Source organism: Tenrec ecaudatus, chromosome 4, assembly GCF_050624435.1.
Source record: "Tenrec ecaudatus isolate mTenEca1 chromosome 4, mTenEca1.hap1, whole genome shotgun sequence".
NCBI lineage: Eukaryota > Metazoa > Chordata > Mammalia > Afrosoricida > Tenrecidae > Tenrec > Tenrec ecaudatus.
In genome coordinates, this window is record NC_134533.1 from 81509667 (window position 1) to 81532088 (window position 22422).

The following is a 22422-nucleotide window of genomic DNA, read 5'->3' on the forward strand; positions in this document are numbered from 1 at the left end:
AAAAATGTAGCAAACCAGAAGTTGTCGCTGAAATTTTAAGTAAATTCTAAGAGGATTCGGTAGGCACGTCATCAACAGAGACCACTCCCTGCAAAGGGCCTCAAGGCTGGGAAAGTAAAAGGCCAGTGAAAGAGACACAGACCTTCAAGGAGACAGACTGACAGTGGCGGCAACAGCGATGTCAACCATAACAATTGTGAGGATGGCACTGTTTCTTTCTTTCTTTCTTTTTTTTTTTTTTTTAGCGTGTTTCTGACCAGGGCCTAGTGGAGGCATTGTCTGCCCCACCAGTGAACCAAGGTCAGCAGATCCTCTTCGAGGACTCTAGCACACCAAGACAAGAGTTGTGCCAGGATGTGACTCTAGGCACTGTGTCATTCTGCGGTCGGATCTCTTTGAGTTTGAAGTTTGCCCGACGACTACCAACAACCGTGAGGGATACAAAGGACCCCAAGAGGATGGTTACTGGTTCGGGGATGCGGTTGGATGCTAGGACTACCCTTTCAGACAGGCCCTAGTTTGATTTCAATTTCTCTACCCACTAGTTTTCCTTTCTCCTTTAATAAAATATCCAATAATAGAGTCCTAATTAAAACTAATAACCAATTAGTTTACTCACAATAACCCAATACTCAATGAAGTCCAGAACAATGTTAAGGAAGCTCTCTGACAAACAGAAGCTGGAATGATAACAAAGATGTAAATTGGTCTGAATACTTCCTGAACATTTAAGAAAGACACCACAGCAGGTTTACACCAAGCTACTTCTTGATGGAGACCAAACAAAACCAGCTTCTATTATTTCCCTTTGAATTTAAGTTTTGGCTGGAGATTTCTTGTTCATGCCTTAAAAAGAAAAAAGAAAGAAAAGGTCAAAGCAGTTGTTTATAATTTTGTGTGCTCTGGTAGTTTCACAGTTGATTCTGGAATTTTCTATCTTCTGCCCCAGCTAAGAATAAAGAGAACCTTATGAGTAAATTCTTCATTCTATGAATTCACATGTGCATCTGGACATGATGAAAGTGCCCTTATCTTCCCAGATACATTGTCTGAACCTTAGATGTACTATTATGAAATAAGGATTTCAGCACCTATCTAATGGATCTTTGTAAGAATCAATGATGAGATAATATATATTTCACAGATTTTTACAGTGGTAAATGCTAACTGAAGGCAATCTTTTTCAGGGATGCTTTTACTGATAGATCAAAGGATACTTGAACTGCTTGTTTTTGTGCCCCCCCCAAATCACTTTGTACTTCTTCCAACACTTAGATATTTGATTCCTCTAGCATCTGCTCAATCTAAACTTCACTATAGGCATCACTTTGCACCCTCCTATAGTCCAAGTGCCTAGCGTAGAACCCCACCACTCATCTACCAGTTTAATATCTCAACTACCAACAGGAATACCACCCAAGGCAGAGCAAGTTCAGTATAGCATACACACTAAGAACAGACTATAAAGGCTGAATAGGCTAGGGTTGGGGGAGAGGGATAAAAGAGGAGCTGAAACCAAGGGCTCAACTAGAAAGAAAATGTTTTGAAAATGATGATGATGGCAACATATGAACAAATGTGCTTGATATAATTGATGTATGGATTGCTATAAGAGTGGTAAGAGCCCCCAATAAAATGACTTTTTTACAAAAGGATGAATAGGCTGTCCCACTGAAAGCCTTCTGCAGTGCTGGAATAAGACCCCTTCAGATGAGAAAGCACTCAAAACATGAGAGAGGACGCGCTGCCTTCTTGAAGTCAAGCGAGCGAGAATGACATTGGTGGACTCCAGCTCTCCAGACCTTCCTTGACTGATGGAGCAGAACTCAAAATGAGAACAGCTGTGAGCATCCATTAAGAATCAGAACATAAAAGGTGCAAAGTATGAAACTTGGAAATCTTCACAAACGAAATGGAACATGGAAATCTAGACATGAGTAAGCTTGAATGGACTGGTTTTGGTCATGTTGAGTCAGACCATATGGATTACTACACAGAACATGTCAAATTCAAGAGGATTGACATTGCTTTCATTGCCAACAAGAACATTTCAAACATACCTTGAAGTACAGTTCTTTGTATGACGGTATAATATCTATACACAAAGAAATCCAATACAATTATTATTCAAATGTATGCACCACCCACTATAATTAGTGATGGAGACATAGAATAATGCCAAGTTCTTCGGTCTAAAATGTATCCAATATGCAATCAAAATGCATGTTCGGCTAGACCGGAGCATGTGCACTTGTACCGATAAGAGCTCTCGACACACAGACTCCTGAGATAAACCCCCCAGGAACAGTAACGGGGGCAGTGATACTATGAGGGAAGTGGGGAGGTGGTGGGAGAAGGAGGGAACCAATCGCAAGGATCAACATTTAACATACTCCCCTCAGGGGGACAAACTACAGAAACATGGGGGAAGGGAATCAGTGGACAGTGTAGGATATGAAAATAATCATTTATAATTTATCAAGGGTTCACGAGGGTGCAGAAGGGGGAAAAAAGAGCTCATCCCAAGGGCTCAAGTAGAAAGAATATGTTTTGAAAATGATAATGGCAACATATATACAAATATGCTTGATGGAATTGATGTATGCATTGTTATAAGAGTGGTAAGAGCTCCCAATAAAAAGATTTATTTTTAAAAAAAGAAAGAAAATAACAGTGACTGTTATGTGGCCTCCACCAAATAGAATACACAGGAATCCAACTGACTATACCTGTGAGAAGAAATGTGGACGCAGTTTTGTCTCAGCAGCCCAAAGCAGGCCAGGAGCGGAGAGTGGAACACATCATCAGTTGCTCATATGTAAGTTCAGGGTAACATTGAAGAAAATCATAGTCTCACAAGAGCGAAAATATGACCTTGAGTATACCCCACCTGAATTGGAAGGCAATCTCAAAATGAGAGTTGATGCATTGAACACTAATACAGAAGACCTGACAAGTTGTGAGATGGCTTCAAGGCGATCATACTTGAAGAAAGCAAAGGGTCATTAAAAAGATTCATTAGAGACATCAAAGTGGATGTTAAAAGAGACTCTTAATCAAAGTGAATAAATAATAAACTGAACAGAGAATTTCAAAGGGCAGCTTGAGAAGACAAGGAACGATGATGATTATGCAGAGACCTGGAGTCAGAAAACGAAAAATAAAGACCATGTACAGCCTATGTTAAACTGAAAGACAAAAATCCAAGCATCAAGTTGCAATACCGAAAGATTATGTGGGCACAGTTTTGCCTATGCAGGAAGCATCAAAAGTAGAAGGAATACACTGAGTTACTGTACCAGAAACCAAGAGAAGTGCAAAGTCTGTGCCCTGCTAAAGTCATGAGTTTAAAAAAGGTGGGGGAGGGCCTCCAAGAATGGAAAGAGCATCAACTGAAACGTTTCAACAAGCTGTGAAGCCCTGGCAGCACTGGTTCATTTATGCCAAAAAAATTGGAAGTCAATTTTCTTTACTTACTGTCCAGTTTTTACATGCCTATGAGGAGATTGAAAATAACACGTGTTAAGTTAGTTCTCAAAGTGTTATCGTTGTTCTTTAGCACTTTAAAGACATCTGTTGGGGCAGATTTGCCCAAGGCAATATGTCATTGGATGTTTTGAGTATTGCTTCCATGAACCTTGATTTTGGATCCAAATAAGATAAAATCCTGGATTCTAATCTTTCCTCCATGTATCATGATATTGTTTGTCTAGTTGTGAAGACAAATCACTAGAGTCACTTAACAACAACTGACATCTATGGGGCTCCTTCACCTGGTTATAGAGGAGTAGATTCACGTGTCTGACAGAGCGGCCATATCATTTCCATTTTACTCCTGTTTGAAACGTTGTGGTTTGCACTGGGGTCAAAATGTGTGGGTCTATTCTTATAATAATATACTAATATAATTGCAAACATATGTTGAATGATTACTATGTTCCAGACATTATTCTAGGCAGTGTATATTTAATCCTCTCAAAAATTCCACTGAATAAATTGTCCTCATTTTACATAGGAAGAAACTGAAAACCAGTAAAACACATTTCCAAGTTCACATAACCACTTTGACAGAGTTAGGATTTCAACAAGGGTAGCTGGAATCAAGAGGCCACGTTCTTAGTTATTCTGTTTTAAGCAATCTTGTTAGTTATATGCTGCATTTAAGAGCCATTTAATATATCGTACCCAATAATTTTTGTGGTGAAACAGAAGGCTGGTCTACCAACCTTGTCCAATATATTAGCAGAAAAAAATAGCCATTGTTTTGAATGGTTTGCTCATTATGCTCTCCAAGAAGAGCAACCTGTCTTCAACATGTCCTTCCCTTATGATGTCCATAGGGAAATTATTGGGCATCAAAAACATATGGTCAATAAGAGTTCGACTATTTTAATATAAGAGGAGTACTTTGACTTGAAAATTGAGGGACATGATATTTATTTGTGGCCATGAATGTTTTACCCTGTGACCACAGTAATTTATTTCCTTGTTATTTTCATTTTCTCACAAACAATGGAAATATTTTTACTTACAGGTGCACTTTTCCCATAAACAAGATTTTTTCAACTAAGTAAAAAGTTCTCAGAATGTACTTTCAAGATAGTCTATAAATTCAAAATATTAGGTTTAGATGAACTAAATATGTTAGTTGGTATCACTGCAAAAATGAGAAACATTAGCAACAAATTTCTTCAACCGTATCTCTTGAAAGAGAGTGCTTATAAAAATGATTTAGAACAAATACATTAATGGTAGAATTGCGCTTTCATTTTCTGTTCCTGTTCTTTTAAAAAAAACAACACAAGAAGAGAAACATTCTGTTACAGACAGCACCATTGCTTTCCTGCATGTGTACTGATTGAGAACTCTTCTACTTAATTGTGATGAATGCGCTTGCACACAAGACTCAATATTTTACTTATTTTGTAAATGTCTTTGATTTATGTGCATACATCAAGGAGAATGCACACACCACAGAAATTAAGAAAATCCTCAGTAAGCCATTCTGCTTAAGAGGTACAATGGGGCCTCCTCTCTGGTACAGATGAGATGTGAGAGTTGGCAAAAACAAGCTCTCTGGTGAGTCATCCTTAATGCCACCGGGAAGAAGGCAGTTATTGCATTCCAGTGGACTGGGAAGCTATCAACCACTACCCCCTCCAAAAAATGAAAATCTGTAAAATTCTGTTGATTATTACAACCAAGAATAGTGTTCTGCCTTATCCAATTCCTTTGTGTTAACTATCACTTCTGAGAATGGCTGAAGGACACAGAAGCTAAAAGCTCGAATGAAAATGTAATTATCCTCAATCTAAGGAACTTAAATTGTTAATTGTAAATATGACCTGTATTAAAATCCTACATGCTGCCTTTATTAATCAGTAATTAAGAATAATTATTATTAAATACTTACTGCAACGCATATATTCATTCATTCTATTATCCCAGTAACCTTTTGAGATACTTTGATTCTGAATTTCTCAATGAGGAAACTCAAGAATAAACAAATATATTTCAAAGAGGTTAGAAGCCTGGACATAAGTAGATGGCAATTAGAGGACAGAATTTGAAATAAAGTCCACACAAAAACCAAACAAAACCTCAGTCTGCGCTGACCCACTCACAGAGACCCTAACGCCACGGGCAGGACAACAGAACAAACCTGCGTGTCTCCAAGATAATAACGCTTTATGGGAATAGAGAGCCTTTCTCCCTCAGAGCAGTTTGGGGATTTCAACTTCAGACCTTGCAGTTAACAGCGCAATAGGCCACCAGGGGTCCATGCTTGGAACTATGAAATATGCTGATCTTTATTAACGTTTCCTAAGAAAAATCTATCTTGGAACAAGAAAAGGTAATGGGAATTTTAGTTATTATAGAATTAAAAATGCTTCAGTGTAAACTACAAACGTGTTGGAAACAATGTGTTCACTGTGGTCACTGTTTCATTCTTTTCGCGGAACCGCAGTTGACATTCTCCAGCTGGGCGGCCCAGCGGGGGCAGCTAGTGTGCTTCGTTCGGAGCGGGTAGGTAAACTTTGTCATGAAACTTCTTGCGCATTCTGCATCACTTTGATTTTTTGGCAATGTTGCAGTTGCCATAGGCGACAACAAAGGCATACGGCACTGCAGTCTCTCGTGACTACGTGCTGAAGTGCTCCTCAACAGCACCAGCCACTGCGGGGAGCGCCACCTCTAGTTCACAAGTGCACGGAGAATTGGGGTTCTTAAGTTATAGTAGTTAGCCCACACGTACTGTCTTAAGCCATGAGAAAATATATTTCATAAAGGCAACAAGGTCATGCTGACATTTTGTTTCTTTTCTAAGTTTAAGGACTCTGATTTGTATTACTAGATATTACAAGTTGAAGTATCTTGGAGCGTAGTTTAAGAAAATGCTTTTCCTGGGTTTTAGAAATCAACAATGGTTTTGTTGTCATCTAGAGTAAACAAATCACAATTCGATATGCTGAAAAATCAATTATATACAAATTCTTTCTTCACAGTGCTCTATTTGTTATAAAAATGAAATCTATCTCAGGAAAATACACTCTGAGAATCGGAGATATAAAAGTTTTTAAAAACTGGTTCAGATCTAAGGTTCCCTTATACCTCTGTTATAGTTTTGCTGCTGTTTTATTTTTAATCAGGTGTTACACAGAGCTCTGACCCAATCGAACAAGAAGTCAAAGGACTACAGGGTCCCGGTGAAAGGTAACTTGTGTGTTCATGAGACAGCTACAGAAAGGTGGTTGCCGTGTGTGATGTAGGAAGGCTTTAAGAAGATAATATGATCACACAGGCTGGCGTCAAAGAATAAAAAATCATATCATTGGCTGCACACCTCCATGATACGATCGCCGAAGACAAATGGGTGCATAAGCAAATGTGGCTAAGAAAGCTGATGGTGCCTGGCTATCAAAAGAGATAGTGTCTGGCTTGAAGGCTTAAAGGTGAACAAGCGGCCATCTAGCTCAGAAGCAACAAAATCCACATGGAAGAAGCATACCAGTCTGTGCAATCACGAGGTGCCAAAGGGACCAGGTATAAGGCATCATGCAACAACAAAAAACACATAGATAGATAGATAGATAGATAGATAGATAGATAGATAGATAGATAGATAGATAGATAGATAGTGAATGAAGGGGGAAGTGCAGAGTGGAGACCCAAAGCCCATTTGTCGGCCACTGGAAATCCCCTCACAGAGGGGTTTAGAAGAGGAGATGGGTCAGTCAGGGTGCGATGTAGTACTGATGAAGAACACAGCTTTCCCCCAGATCCTGGATGCTTCCTCCCCCCAACTACAATGATCCGAATTCTAACTTGCAGGACTGGATAGGGCAGAGGTTGTACACTGGTGCATATGGGAGCTGGAGGCACAGGGAATCCAGGGTGGATGATACCTTCAGGACCAGGGGTGTGAGGGGCGATGCTGGGAGAGTGGAGGGTGAGTGGGTTGGAAAGGGGGAACTGATTACAAGGATCCACATGTAACCTCCTCCCTGGGAGATGGACGGCAGAGAAGGGGGGGAAGGGAGACTCCGGATAGGGCAAGATATGACAAAATAACAATCTACAAATTATCAAGGGCTCATGAAGGAGGGGGGAGTGGAGAGGGAGGGAAAAGAAAGAGGACCTGATGCAAAGGGCTTAAGTGGAGAGCAAATGCTTTGAAAATGATTAGGGCAAAGAATGTACAGATGTGCTTTATACAATTGATGTATGTATATGTATGGATTGTGATAAGAGTTGTATGAGCCCCTAATAAAATGTAAAAAACAAACAAACAAAAAACCTTGATTATTTAAATATCAAACATAAATGATTAATCCATAAAGAGATTATTTACACTATAAAAGATAATTCAGGAGAATAAATTAACGACAACAACAACAACAAAAAAGATAATATGAGTCAAAGGAACTGGAAGAAGAAATCAGAGGTCAAAAGTGTTAAGCAAGAGTGGAAAGAGAAAGTAGCAACAGAAAATAATGGAACGAGCTCAGGCTACCATCTAGCATACTTCAGGTAAACTGTGGGAGAATTAACTAAGACACAGACAGGAACCTAGGAAGGATTGCGGCTCTCACTCACTTCCACTCCACACACTTCGTTCTGCTTCTATTAACCTGGACACACACACACACACACACACACACACACACACACACACACGCCAAGTAATACTTAGCTAGTCACCTGAAAATAACACGATGGTTGCTGCTGTTGATGTTGTAAGACTCTTAAACTTAGTATCCAATTTGAAATAAATGTATTTGAAAATATAAAATTAAATAAATAAGTACATTTGCAATGTATCTTCCCTTATAATTTATAAACTCCTTTAGATAGCTGTATGTTAATGTCATGAAAATACATTTGGTATAGTTTGTTTTCTCAGATGTTTCATATGAATGAAAATAATTCAGAAGTATCACCCACACCACAATGTAGTTACAGACCTCGCAATAAGTTTATGAAATCCTTCAGTTATTAAGAGTCCCTGTGACAGTGTCGTAACATCAGCTTCCGTATTCTGGGTCAGCCCAATTTACAAAGCACAATGCATATTCTAGACCCAGAATCACTGCAGACGCAAAACACACTCGAGTAAAGTGCAGCAGAAAGAGCCAATTTTATTTTCTACTTAGACTTCTACAGTGAATTCACTCTCACAACTCTATGGGCACTTTCTTTTAGTTGCAGCTCCACATTTTCAACTTCACACACACACATATACATTTATACACACCCATATATACATCTAGCATAATAAAAAGGTTAGGGCAAAATGATAGCCACGGACAAATGGAGGTCCTGACTGTGTCTTGTATGAAGAAGACGCATAGACACATTTCTTCAAGGACCAAGAACTGCAGTCTTCCTTAGACGGTTCTCACGGGAGAGCAGACTGGAAAGGCCTACAACACCTCCTTCTTTTTAATTCCCTTCACTGCCAGGTGCTTCTCCTTCCATACTCCAATTCCACTCTTCCTGAAAAGCCAGCTGGGGGCTTCCCAGCGCACTCTGTTTTAATCTTCTCTTCCGTTCCATGTATTTCCCCATCCTGTCACCACTGAGTGAACTCCAACTCATAGACACCCTGTCTAGCGTGTCCAAGACTAAACATCTTCATAGGAGCAGGCAGCCCTATCTTTCTCCTGTGAAGTGGCTGAAGTGTTGGAACCACGAACCTTGCAGTTGTAACTTATCACAATACTTACCCCGCTGGGCCCTAAGGATTCTTCATTTGCAGTGAGCTATCAAATGGCACTTTGTCACAAGCACACAAATAGTAGGCTTCTACAGAATAGGGGCCCTGATGATATGTGTGTCTCCTTTAACTACAATAAAAGTTTAGTCAGTGCAAAACAGTTCAATGGAGAAGCACTGTTCTTTACTCCATGGCTTAGGGAATGTGTTGTGTTCACCTCTACCTAAATTTTCCAGCTACAGCATGAACCACCCTGCACTCTGCTCCGTAGCTCTGATCTACGACCTTTGTTGCTTTGCTGCTCTATTCAATCTGCCCATTTCTGTCTATCACATTTTCATCCACTAGAAACAGGGGGCTCTTGAGCATCCCTAAGCAACTTTTCTGTTTTCCTCAAATAGAGTAATAAATCTCTACAGCGCAAGCGATACATGTTTGTGATCTTGCTGTCTTTAACTCTTTGGGAGAGGGAGCGGCTGGAAGCACTTCCTGATACAGCTCAAGGACTACCTTCTCCAATAGGGATTATACCTCCAAATAAAGAAAACCCCAAATCCTCACAGGCCAGCATGAAGATAAGCCACATGGAGACAGACAGAGGAAGCATCAAAGATGCCAAGGATTTCATCTTGCTTGTACCCACAGTCAACAGCCATGGAAAAGCAGCCAGGAAATCAAACTGTGTACTGCACTGGGGACATTTTCTGTAAAAGATCTCCTTAAAGTGTTCCAAGGTAAAATGTCACTCTGAAGAGTAAGACGTATTTGATTCAGGTCATGGTCATTGTAAATGCATGCAAATGCTAGACAATGAATAAGGAAGGCCAAAGTTGCCTAAGAATTATGATGCTGGTAAGAAATACTGAATATCCCAATGACTGCCAGAAGAATGAACAAATCTGTCTTGGAATGAAATACAGTCAGAATGTCTTTAGAAGACATGAGAGTGAGCCTCTGTGTACCTTATGTTGGTTTTGTGAACAGGAAGGCTCAATCTCTGGCGGAAGACAGCTTGCTGGGTAAAGGAGAGGGGTGGTGCAAAGAGGGGGACCTTCAACAAGACGTGTTGACACAGTGGACTCAAACATGACCGTTGCGAGGCTGGCGCAGGACCAGGCAGTGCCCCTGCATTTAGACACAGGGTCACTCAGTCTGAGCCAACTTAAAAACACCTGCCACTACCAACAACAAAACATAGACAGCACTGTCCCATTCACAGTGAGGCTTATGCATGAGAAGCCAGGATGGTTATATGTAAACATGTGATATCCACATTATGATAATAAGGTTAAGTTTGCCTTCTGCTTTATTACATAAAAACATATTTTTCAATTCTCCCAGAATGGAGTGGGATAGTAAATCTTCTTGAAATAGCTGCAATTCATAAAAGAAACTTGATATTTATTATCCAGGTATGTTGAGTGTTATTATCTTTATTTTACAAATAAAGAAACTGGGGCTCAAAAAGACTACATAACACAGTTCATGAAAGAAATAGAGAGAGGATTCTCCCCAAATAGTAATTCTCCACGGAAGTAGAAATCCTCATCTTTTTTTGTGTGGATCAACTGGTGGTTTTGAACTAGTCACCCTGCAGTTAGCAAGGCAACTAGTAACCACTACGCCCCCTGAGCTTCTAGAGACAGGATGGGAAGGAAGGAATTCGACTGCAAGAAGAGCACTCTCTTTCCCAATGTATTCGGTGCCTCGGTGTGAATGACCTTTTTTAAAATCATTTTACTGGGGGCTCGTACAGCTCTTATCACAATCCATACATCGATTGAATCAGGCATGTTTATACATATGTTGCCTTCATTCTTTTCTAGACATTTACTATCTATTGAGCCCTTGGTATCGGCTCCTCTTTTTCTTCCCCCCGCCTCGCACCCTCATGACCCCCTGATAGATTGCACACTGTTTATTACTTTCATCTCTCACACTGACCGCTGTCTTTTCTCTGACATGTCTTCTGATGATTTTGTGTTCATCTAGCTGGAAAGGTTTCCTCCCAAATCCTTGATCAATGCTTTTCTAGGAGCATAAGGACCACACCTGCTTTATAATTAAAAATGCAGACCAGCACTGCAAATAAGGCTCCATTTTTTCAAATGATATACTTCCTTGCAAAAATTCTCTGAACATTGGTAGTGGTCGAAAAATATAGTAATAGAGTTCTCTCTGTGTGTGTGTGTGTATGTATGTAAGATTTTATGTAACATTTTTGAGGATTACTTATGCATATGATTTTTGGTAACATATCAGTTGTAGTATCAAGAGTACACAATCTTGAGTGACTGACTGTATCCTTCTCTAACGAGTACGAACTCAACAACCTACTCATTTATGCTTTCTCCTTCTCTTAAGTAACAGGACTAACATTCCATGAGCAACTGATTTGTCACCCAGCTCAGTGAGTCAGTGTTAATTTAACCCTCATGCAGCCCTACGAGACTGGAGTTGCTTCAGTTGTTGTTCCATTGTCCTGCTGAGGAGATGGGTTTGAAACCCTGGAAGAACTGAAGCAAAGGAAGAAATTGTAACTTTTCTAAGGTCTCATGACAAGAAAGTTGCTTAAAATTCTGGTAATTCTAACCTCAGAAATAGCTATGAGGAGAGATTCTAGCTTAAAAAAAGCAGATGCAAAATACATTAAGGAAAATGGTTAAGTCTACAAGAACAGACTTACAGCTCCTCTCATTGCATGTTCTCAAGACATCCTGTTTTTTTATTCCATGAAATGTATGACAAGTTATAATTACCCACTTTTGTGATCATTTATTTAGTGTCCTGTGCTGGGCTGTTCCTTCAATGAGGACTAAACCGTGTCTATGTTGCTCACCCAGGGCTTAGCTGAGTGCTACTATATTGTAGTACTCTATAACAAATGAATCTCCTCCAGCCCCAGTAAGGATTCCTTTTGTGTTCTCGCTTATTATTTGGAATTTAAGGTCAATATCTATGGAGCACATTTCTGGCAGAAGGAAAAAGTACACTGAACCTAGACGAGGTCTCCAGCCTTAGGCTGAGCAATAAGGTTACCGTGAGTGGTGGCCACGCACAGTAACCTTTACACCCTAGCTGCAAACAAACTTCTGAAAGCAACTAAGTCATTTTCTCATGAGCTGCCTTTAATCTTCATCTTTGGCAGGTATCATCAGGTTAATATTTATAAATCACACAGAGTAACAAGAAATTCTCAACCAAAGTGGACTTCTATAAGGAGTAGCCTGTATCTTTTAAAGTGCATGTTAAGGTTGAAATAGAGAAACGGTGCCTTGTTTCTTTCTCATGCAGTCTTCAGATTAGTCATTTACCTCCTTGGTCTCACAGCTTAACCAAACATCAAGTCTTTCCAAACAATTTTTATCACAAAACTTTTTGAAATATGGAGAAAGAGGAGAGAAAATACATAATATGCATATATTATATACACATACATTTATGGACAGCGCTCTATCTCGTTTTACAGATGAGAAGTAAAAGCTAAGAAATAGTGATAGCATAAACTATATTTCTATTAAATAATGGGGCAAGTTTTGCTCTTTTCATATTCTAAGGGATTTTTCACTAATAAAATTTCCTCCCCATTTGAACTATTTTTTAATTGGTTTTCAGGTAGCAAAAAGAAACTATAAAATGAACTCAGACTATATTACAGGGGGCTTCCAATAAGCTCTTCAAAAATTGAATGAAAAGATAAAGGAATTTTTCAAAGAACTTTGGAAAGTCTTCTCATACATTCTGTCTAACGTATCTCACAGTATGTGCTTCCGTTACACAACAGGAGACAAATTCCTCGCCTCGACTTTCAATATGGACTCAGGTCTACAATAGTACCTGGATACAAAATAGCTGCTAGCTAAACAATTGTTCAATTACTTCAATATAAATTGAAGAAGAAATAGCCATGTTTATTTAATGGTAACGTTTTTGTGCCTGCTTTACTATGTGTATCTCTCTGGTCAAACAGTAAATAGGTACAAAGTCAATACATGTTGAAATGCTAGACTAAAAGATGGAAGGAAGGTATGACAGTTAAGTGTCAAATTGACTGGGGCAGGATTCCTGGGAGTTTGGTCTTTATGACCAGTAATCCCTATAATGTGATCTAACACAATGTAATCACTTTCATCATGGGAACTGCTGAAAATCATTTTTTTAAGATTAGAGAAGGAAGCAACATTCTTATAACCTTAACTCAGACCTTACACAGGATGCAATCAATTGAAAGGAAGTTTCTTTGGTAGGACGGCCTGCTTCAATATAAGTGGAAGCTGTGGGAAAACTTGCTTGCTTCCCATTAGGTTTGAATTCTGCATCCAGCTCATTGACCTTTGGTTCTCTGGACATGAGCCACCATGATGCATGCCAATTCTGGGAATCCTCAGGAGCTTGTTATCTGACCTGCTGGCCTGTGATTCACTCACCTCTGCAGCCACAAGCCTGTGCGCATCCTGCCCATCTTTGGGATTTGTCAGTCCCTGAAGCTCCATCAGTCAGGAGAAACCTCCAGCCTAATTCTGACCTACACACTTGTACTTGAAGCTTGCCCATGTCTACAATTATGAGACAATTTCTAGATATAAATCTCTCTCTCTATGTCTATATCCAGAAGTTTCACCGATTTTGCTTCCTAGAGAACCTGGATCAAGGTAGAAGAATGAATAAACAGACTAACGAAATGTAAGGTGGTAATCTAACTTTTCACATAATTTCCAAACCCATGTACCTTTGAAATATTTTCACATTGTTAGATATGAAGAGTGACCAAATTTCATTCACATTTTTAAAGACCCATAGCTTCATGTTTATTGATATTACCTGAGGCACAAAGCAAAAAGGAAATAGAATGCTACCCAAGTTTTCAGAAACTGTGTATTTCTCGTCACTACTGTAACAACAGGAAGGGGGGTGTCAATTTGCAAATAGAGCCAGGTCAAGGGCAAAAAATGGTTCCAAGGTTTGTTGGAGGAACAAAGCAGTTATTGTATAAATATTATTTCAGCTACAGAAAGAAAGCACATTCATTTTCTGTTGGCCAGTTTCAGTTAGACACTCCAGGGTTGGCTTGTAGCTGGTAAGCCCGTTCCCTGGCCAGGTCAGAGCTGCTCAGCGTCCATCCCCTTTTCATTATGCAAGCTGTGAGACCAAGCGCCACACAATCACAGACCCTTCACTTCCTATTATCTCTGCCGTATGGGCTCTGTGTGTGACCGTGGGCAAATGCCTTTGGTCTTCCCTACAATTCCGAGGGCAGCCTGAACTCTCGTGTTCCTTCTATGTTAAATATTCTACGACTGCAAGTCTGCACTGCCTTGTAGGGTTTGGGGTCCTGGGCTGCCGGGCCTCCATTTCATTAGAAAGCATATTGATGGTTTCCTCTAGGCCGAGGGGTGTTTTCTGAGTTAGAGATAAAAGAATACAATGCACTGATAACAAAAGAGACAATCCTTTCCCTCGTCTTGGCCCCATTTAACACCAAGTTGTGAAATAAATAAAATGTAGTATGATAGATATATAAAATGCTAAGATAAAAAATAAGTCATGAAAGCAAGGGAGGGGAGAGGAAATGTGTGGTGGGGTACTGAATGAATAGCCAGCATAACTCTGCATGGCCGAGGCAAGCCCCAGGCTCACGCTTGCTCGTTCTTGGCCCCACACCTGCACACTGCTTATTTGACTCCAATTGGTTGCAGTTTTAAGGATCAGACCAACCGCTCACATTTTCTGCCCCAGCTTTGCTTCTTTCCTTGTAAATTCTTGCCAGGAGCATGAGTACCTCTGCACATTGTGTTGTCTCTCTTAGCTCCCTACAATCAACTCCAGTGCCACTTGCTTTCTGAAAATCCCCAACTACTTAACTCCCTGCTCTCGTACCACTGCCCGGCCTAGCTGTCATCAGGATACTCTGCGCCAGAGGCTGTCCGTAGTTACACGTGAGCACCGTCAGGGCTGGTGTGCCATTGCCCCGCCTCTGATTTGCAGACTGCTCCCCTCCCCCAAGTCCATGAACAAGCGCCCTCAGCAGGAATGCCTTTCTCACATTCCTTGGACAGGATGATTGCCCTGCAATGTATTCTCTACTCTTCTTCGCGCGGACCTGCCGGTCGCATTTATGACACTGCATTGCGATCGTACATCTGTGTGTTTCTCTCTTACAGACACCAGATCTTATTCACTCATCTTTTGAACTTTCCCAGTTCTCAATGAAACTGACGCAGACCGAGAAGGAGGCGAAGAGGATAGGGAGGATAAGGGAGACTTGGCAGGTGAGTTATAGAAAAGGGTAGCTGAAGGAAAGGAGAAATGACTGCTCCCCAAACCCTGGGAGAGGAACCCTGCAAGTAACTCAAACCTGACTACTCGAGGGCTCAGCACTAGCCTACCTTCTACTAATCCAGCCCCAACCTTTGTCCCAGTTCCTCTAAAGGGGTTTCTGCAGCTCAGCCCCACCTGGTGCCCCAGTTCCGAGGACTCGCCGTCTGTCTTGTTCCTCTCTGCCTGGATCTCTCTTTTGGAGACCTGCCTAATGTGTCAGGCTCTCCCCACCTGGAGTTGCGTCTTGCTCCTGTTTAGCTTCCTCCCCTTTCTTTCTCAATCTCTGCCCTGCTCATGAACCCGGGCAGGTGGCCAGAGCCCTGCTAATCCCTGCAGACTTCCTGGGTTCTGACTTCGGAGCGCTTCATGCTCCTGGGTTCTGGCTTGGCCTTTTCATGGCCTCCCTGCGGTGGTCACTGCTTCCCCTTCCCCCCGCCATCTGACTGCTTCCCTGACCACCTGCTCTCTGAAGGCCCTACCTTTGGACCTGTCCGTGCCTGCTAAATTCCTTTCTTCCCGCCTCCCTCTTGACCTGCCTGTAGCATTTTGTGTGTGGTTTTCCCTTTCCTTCTTTCTTTCTTGGGGGGCAAGGGGGCTTTGTTTTGCTTTATTGGTTGGATTTTGTAATGAGCTCCCTCACCTGGTTTTCCTTCTAGACCCAAGTGTGTCTTATTTCCTGCAACATCCCAGCCTTGTCCAGACATGAAGAGACTGGGTACACTTTCATGGAGAAACGTGGTCTTGGGGGCATCACTGGATTTTTTCCAATTCACTTTACTGAAGTTGAATCATGGAAAGGCTCTTGGAAGCTCTAGTCCCATGTTGTAAATAGGGACACTGATGGCTCATGGCAGAACCAACGCTAAAGCATGGAGTCCCTGCGTCACAATCGAGAAGTGTCTCCGCTACTTCTGTAGGGCCTGCTTTTCAAACAGTAAAGCGTTCTCTAAGGTAGCAGTCACAGAATTACTTGCAGGCACCTTTAAGACATGAAAGTACTAAACTATAGTGAATTTTAAAATGTAAAATAGGTTTTAGATCAGCCTCATCTTCTTCAACAGCATAGAAATATCTAGAGAACCACTCAAAATACCAAGTGGCCACAACAACAGACTGGCGCAAAACAAGGATGCTGCGATGGTACAGGCAGGAGCTGCTTAGCTCTGCTGTACAAGGGCTCACTTCTCAGCAAGCAGAGAGCCAAGAGGAGAAAGCGGTCAGAACCCACCAGAAGGGAGATCATACCTTTGCATTTCTCTGCAGGGTGCCAACAAGCTTAGAGAAGATGATTCAGAGATCCAGAACATTAACCAATTAAAAAGAAACATTTCAGAAAGTGGTTAGTGATGAAAGCAGTCAACTTAATGGCCTATAAATAGAGCCCTCACAAGACATTTCTGGGACCATTCTCTTAAAAATATTGTAATCTGTACCCTAGAAAAAGATACGGAACCAATCCTCGATACATCTGCATCATGTGGTGATAACAGACGCACAAGTTTCAGTCTTCAACATGACTAGCCCTCCATGGAGATTGAGACATATAGTACAAAAGAGCTTCATCCAGGTAAGCTTAAATTTGAGAGAGATGGCTCAAGACATAGAATAAGTGTGATGTACATAAGATGTAATGGAATTTACTGTAGACAAACTGATTCCTTCCCACCAGTTGGACTAGGCAAAGTTTCATGAAAGCCAGAGCACCTAGTCACCTGGATGCCACTTTCTATTCTAGACAGCAGGTAATTCCTGCTCATTCCAAAGCTTACAATACCTTGTAAAGCACCTCAACTCTCCTTCCTTAGTTCAAAGTCTTGCCATTTCTTGGTATATGTCTGCAGTAATGTCCTAAAGAAACTTAGTATTACTGTGAGATAAGTACTGGGTGGCTACCTGCAAGGTAAGCAGTTCAAACTCACCAGCCACTGCGAGGAGAAGGACCAAGCTGTCTGCTCTGACTAAGGTTACAGCCTTGAGAATCCTAGGGCAACTCTAACCCACTAGGCGTCAGAATCACCTTGATGACCTCATTGGCCTTACATACGGAATCTCATCCTCCTTTGATTCATCATCCACACTATTGATCATATGATCTCACTACTAATCTTATTACATCACTCTATGACCCTCTGAAAGGCTTTCTCTGCCTGGCCCCCCTTCACTGCTTCCGTCACATTGCCCAACCTCTCTTTCCTTGCACATTTGTTCTAGCAACACTGACTTTGCTGCATGTATGCCACAAATGGCTCTCTTTTGTATGTCCATGTCTGCCCTGGGTGCGCCTCCAGTCTGCACTACAACCAGAGTGCTCCCTAGAATGCACGATTAACACAAGGGCTCTTCTTCAACCAAGAGGAACCTCACTCACAGCAGGAATTAGAGGGGCTGTATGATCGTGGTCCTCTTTCCTTCAGAGGATTTTCTGCCCACAGCAGGCCATGCGAATTAATGTCTAGGAGACTGAACTATTGTGTGGTTCTCTGACTGAAGTCCACTTATCAAGTACCAGGTCATAGTGCATGTTCAAGGAGTCTTCTAATACACACACTAAGGATCTGACTTCAACATCCTTTCCCTTTCCACTCTCCTCCTTACTGCCTATGGGCATTTTAAGCTCCATTTTCAAATGCCCTCAGACTTAATAGGTAACCAGTCCATTGAGGTGGATCTAGTGGCAGCTTAGAGATAAAGAACACCTATCAATGCCCCTCCTATATGGAAATTATTAACACACAATTTGAAAGGTTTTTTTAAAGAGTTTACAAACAATAGTTCTCAGGAAGCTGCTGACATGTTTTTTTTTTAATTATAGAATGCTATTTTCTTGTTTGTGCCTTAAAGTGGATACTGACTTGCGAAAGAAATGAGGTTAAAAACCACATACCTTTTCTCATTCCACACACCTAGAAATACCAGAGATGCATCATGAAAAGGCAGAAAAACACAGCTGCTCATGAATCAAGGGTAGAATTTCATCGAGTAGGAAAATAAAATATTGGCAGACTTCTCAACACTAAAGCATGACCCTGCTAAAGACTGCGGAGTTTTATTTCCATCATTCAGAAGATTCCAAGGACCTAAACAAAAACACGAAATGCTGATTCTAAAAATCAGTGACAAATATCAGCTTAGAAATTAATATTTATCACATTTTCGGGGCTCCTGACACAACCACTCATCAACATATATGCTGATGTTTATGAATATAAATGTACGTGCTCCGTAGACATATATTATCTTTTCAGAAAATAACAAGGTAGGCATGTGCCGCCCTCCTGCTGACTACTAGAGCTAGAAATCTACTGCGAAAGGACAGCAACATTTATAACCAAAATATTGAAATCGATGGAACACATACATCTTCATCTTATCTGAACTTAATGACAGTGAGAAAATAGACAATGGCTCGCTTATCATTTAAGGCAATTTGGAAAACATTTGTGGTGTACTCTTTGTCTTCTTCAGTGATATCAATGTGGAAGAAATAGATGATGGGATGGTAGAGGCCTGGTGATGCTGAGTTCAAGGGTCATGTAGTAGGATAAACACGGTTTCTTTTCTTTGTTAGAGGTGCAGAAAGCGCACATTCATGAACAAAGGTTCTCAGTAAAATGTGCATATGTGCACAGTGCACCACTTCATGTGCCAGGTTACTGGACCTGACTAATCTGCACAGTTCTAGGATGCTATTCCCCTCGACTCTCAAGAGCCAGCAGAGCCAAGCAAGGCAGAGAGGCTTCCTCCGAGTTTCTAGAATAAGACGAGGCAAAAGGCCTGGAGAGCATGATAGGGGACTAGGAAGAAAGGACTTTGAAATTTTGCCAATGAAAATCTTATAAATCACAACGGAATGCTGTCCAGCTCACTGGCTTTCAGCATGACATCAAAAGGGATCAATGGTGCATGGAAGCTATTGTGTGGTCCAGTAAGTGAGGACAGTGGTCAGTTAATTGGCACAATCATCACAATACTGGGCTCAAACAGACCCATTATCATGAGGGCAACCCAGGACCAAACAATGCTTTGTTGGAATCTGTTCACCATGAACTGGAATTGGGAGAAGCTATCTATCCACTTACCTATTTATCCACACGGTGCCCCATTTAGGGTCTCAGAATCTGTTGTTTCATAGTTTCTTAAGTTTTGAAAGCTCAGAAAATAAAAATAAACAAAATACAGGCTTTTTTATTTCTTGCTACGTTTGGGGAGATATTGTCAGATCTTTCTTAGCTGTGTCACTCACTGGTTCACTCTATCCTGATAGTGTGAAATGTGTTACACTCGTATGTACAAGGGGGCTACAAGAAGTTAATTAGGAAATGTCACTTAATTCTATATTCCTGTCAATTTTGTGCACCTCTAAAATGACAAGTAGAAATGCCATTGTGTTGACCTAAAAACAAGAGATGAGAACCATAAGGAAGAAGAAGTTCTGTCCCCACAGCTGTAATCTCAAGCACCATGTAACTAGGCTCAGATAAATTTCATTCTGTAGTGGGTAGTTGATGGTGACAGTGGCAGTGATAATCTGCTCCCTGGTCTAATATTCTTCCTGCTAAGCTTTGAAAACCCCGTGGAAAGCCCCTCGCTGCTGCTTGGCAGCAAGGACACCTACTACTGCCTCAACCAGGCTGTGCATCTCATTGTGTTCATCTCCTGGTCTAGACTCTTTGAAGGTCAAGCATCAAAAGCCCTTTTCACTGTCACAGTGAATGGAAGCCAGATAACGTTCTTGTCAGGCTCAGTGGTTACATTGTCATCCATTGAATCTGTCTTCTGCTGACAGATGTCTCAGTCCTAGATCACTCTTCCATGCAAGTAAAAGGCCTGGTCTAGTCTCCTGGACTGACCGAGCATGGGTCAGGATAAGGAACCTTCTCCGTCAACATGAAAGTAACACAGCTGAAAGGATGTTGTGAATGGAAGCATTAGTCTTACGTTAATAATTCATTTGGATCCAAAGGAATAAGTTAAGAGTATGTGGACTATCTTGTTAATACTAAGGTAGGCACCGAAGACACTCCAGGAATGCAATTATGCTCACGAGTGCACTCCGCACGGGCATTCATGGGAATACGAATATGTGAACTGGCCAAGCCCGACTGGTTTTGAGATTGCTTGTACGTTTTGAGGAGCCTTCTTCCACTTGTAGTAAACTCCCTGCAGGGTTTGCTTTGGGGTTCTCAGAACACACTCAATCAATACCTGCTGGTGTCAGCTGTCACATGGGGCATGACTTGAAAAAAGGAATGTGATTATCTGTAAGGAGGGCACCTCAGCGGGCCTTTCCTCCATACTTATCCATCCTGCTCCCTGACAGATATGGTAACGCAGAGGCTGTCTTTTCATCAGCATAAGCAGCAGCTCAGCCATTCTGACTCCTACAAGAAGAAACTAACTGAGAGCCTGCTGGGAACCTTCCTCCAATGGTATGAAACATCTGTTATGTCCTGGCTCTTCTTTATGATGGTATCCACCCTAGCTCCAAAAAATATACCCCATCCAGATGCAGAAAAATAAATTAAATTCCGTAGGAGTTCTACTGTGTTCCTTAAAAATGTCTGTAATGTGTGAGAGAAACCAGGCTATACTGTGACATGGAAAATCCCTTCCTCACTTAGTGCCGATTTACTCACCTTCTGAACTATTGTCAGGATTAAAAAAAACAAGGTCAGCATTTTATTTGGATTTGACTTTTGGTTTTTAGACTTTATCTGAACAACCCAGGTGAACGCATTCCTATATACTCTTACTGTTTTTCATCTGTCCCTCTATGAAAGGAATTCTTAAAAAATAAATTCCTATATAGTCCTTCCGTATTATAAAATATTCTCTCTCCAAGTATAACACAGCATGTTCCCTACTACTCTATAACTTTTCCAGGGACTACTCTGGAAACACAATCTCTTCTGTCCTTTGGCCATTCTGCTTGAAGCACACATCCACATGCGGTCTGCAATCAAGGCTGACCTACCTAGTAACACTTGGAGAAAACGAGACAGGAATGAAAAAGAACTGTACGAATACAAGAGACTATTTATAAGTAATCTCCCCAACTCTGGGTGCCGCTGAAAAGTAGCTTCTTGCCACTTCCAGGTTTGAATGTCTTGATTAATTATGGAAGGATGTTTAATTATGGGTTTTATTATGCATAACAAATATAAATTACAAACCTGATTATTTATAATTATATTAAAAATATGTATCATATATCCTTGAAAGTGAAAGGCCTTTTTCAGGATGAATAAAGCTGTTTGGGGAAGAGAGTGTGGGTGGAATTAATGGTCTCCACATTAATCATTTATCTTATGAAAACGTGAAGGTCATCCTCCACTCTACGATGCCTTCTGAATGCCTCCGGCAAGGTCTGCCAGAGGAATTTCAATATGCAAATCAGAGAATTACACAATGTGTACCACTATCCCCCTAAAGGCAGATAGCTTTTATTTAATAAAGATGTTTTTCTAAGAAGTTTTAATAAACTGTCACATTTTAAAACTTATCTTGGAAGGTGTTTATTATTCAAAAAGTCAGATGACCTCTTTGAGTAAAACAGTGGCCATCACTGAGTATAACTATTAATATTTTCAGAGTCAGAGGCTAATAAGAATTGACTGAACCTCTATAGATACCATTTACGGAGCTCCATCTGGGAGACAGGCTTGGTCGTAACCACTCAAAAGTATTATTACCGTATATACTTGTGGAGAAGCCAAGTTTTTCAGGACAGTTTTTATGTTAGGTGCCTCGGTGGATATAAGGGGTTGGATTATACATGAGTATATACATTATATTTTATAAAGAGTACCTACACGTCAGAATCATCGACCCAATGACAAACTACAATCATGTATTTTATATACTTTTGAACACTAATAACCTACAAG

The 22422-nt window shown here is 40.9% G+C and overlaps 1 protein-coding gene and 1 non-coding gene across 4 annotated transcripts in view; both read right to left on the reverse strand.

Moving 5' to 3' along the window:
• Positions 1-22422, reverse strand: part of DLG2 (discs large MAGUK scaffold protein 2) — a 2300776-nt gene that overhangs the window by 927768 nt on the left and 1350586 nt on the right. The window lies entirely within an intron of this gene.
• Positions 245-373, reverse strand: LOC142447624 (small nucleolar RNA SNORA3/SNORA45 family). Its single transcript, XR_012784293.1, has one exon. It is a non-coding gene; the product is annotated as a small nucleolar RNA SNORA3/SNORA45 family (small nucleolar RNA).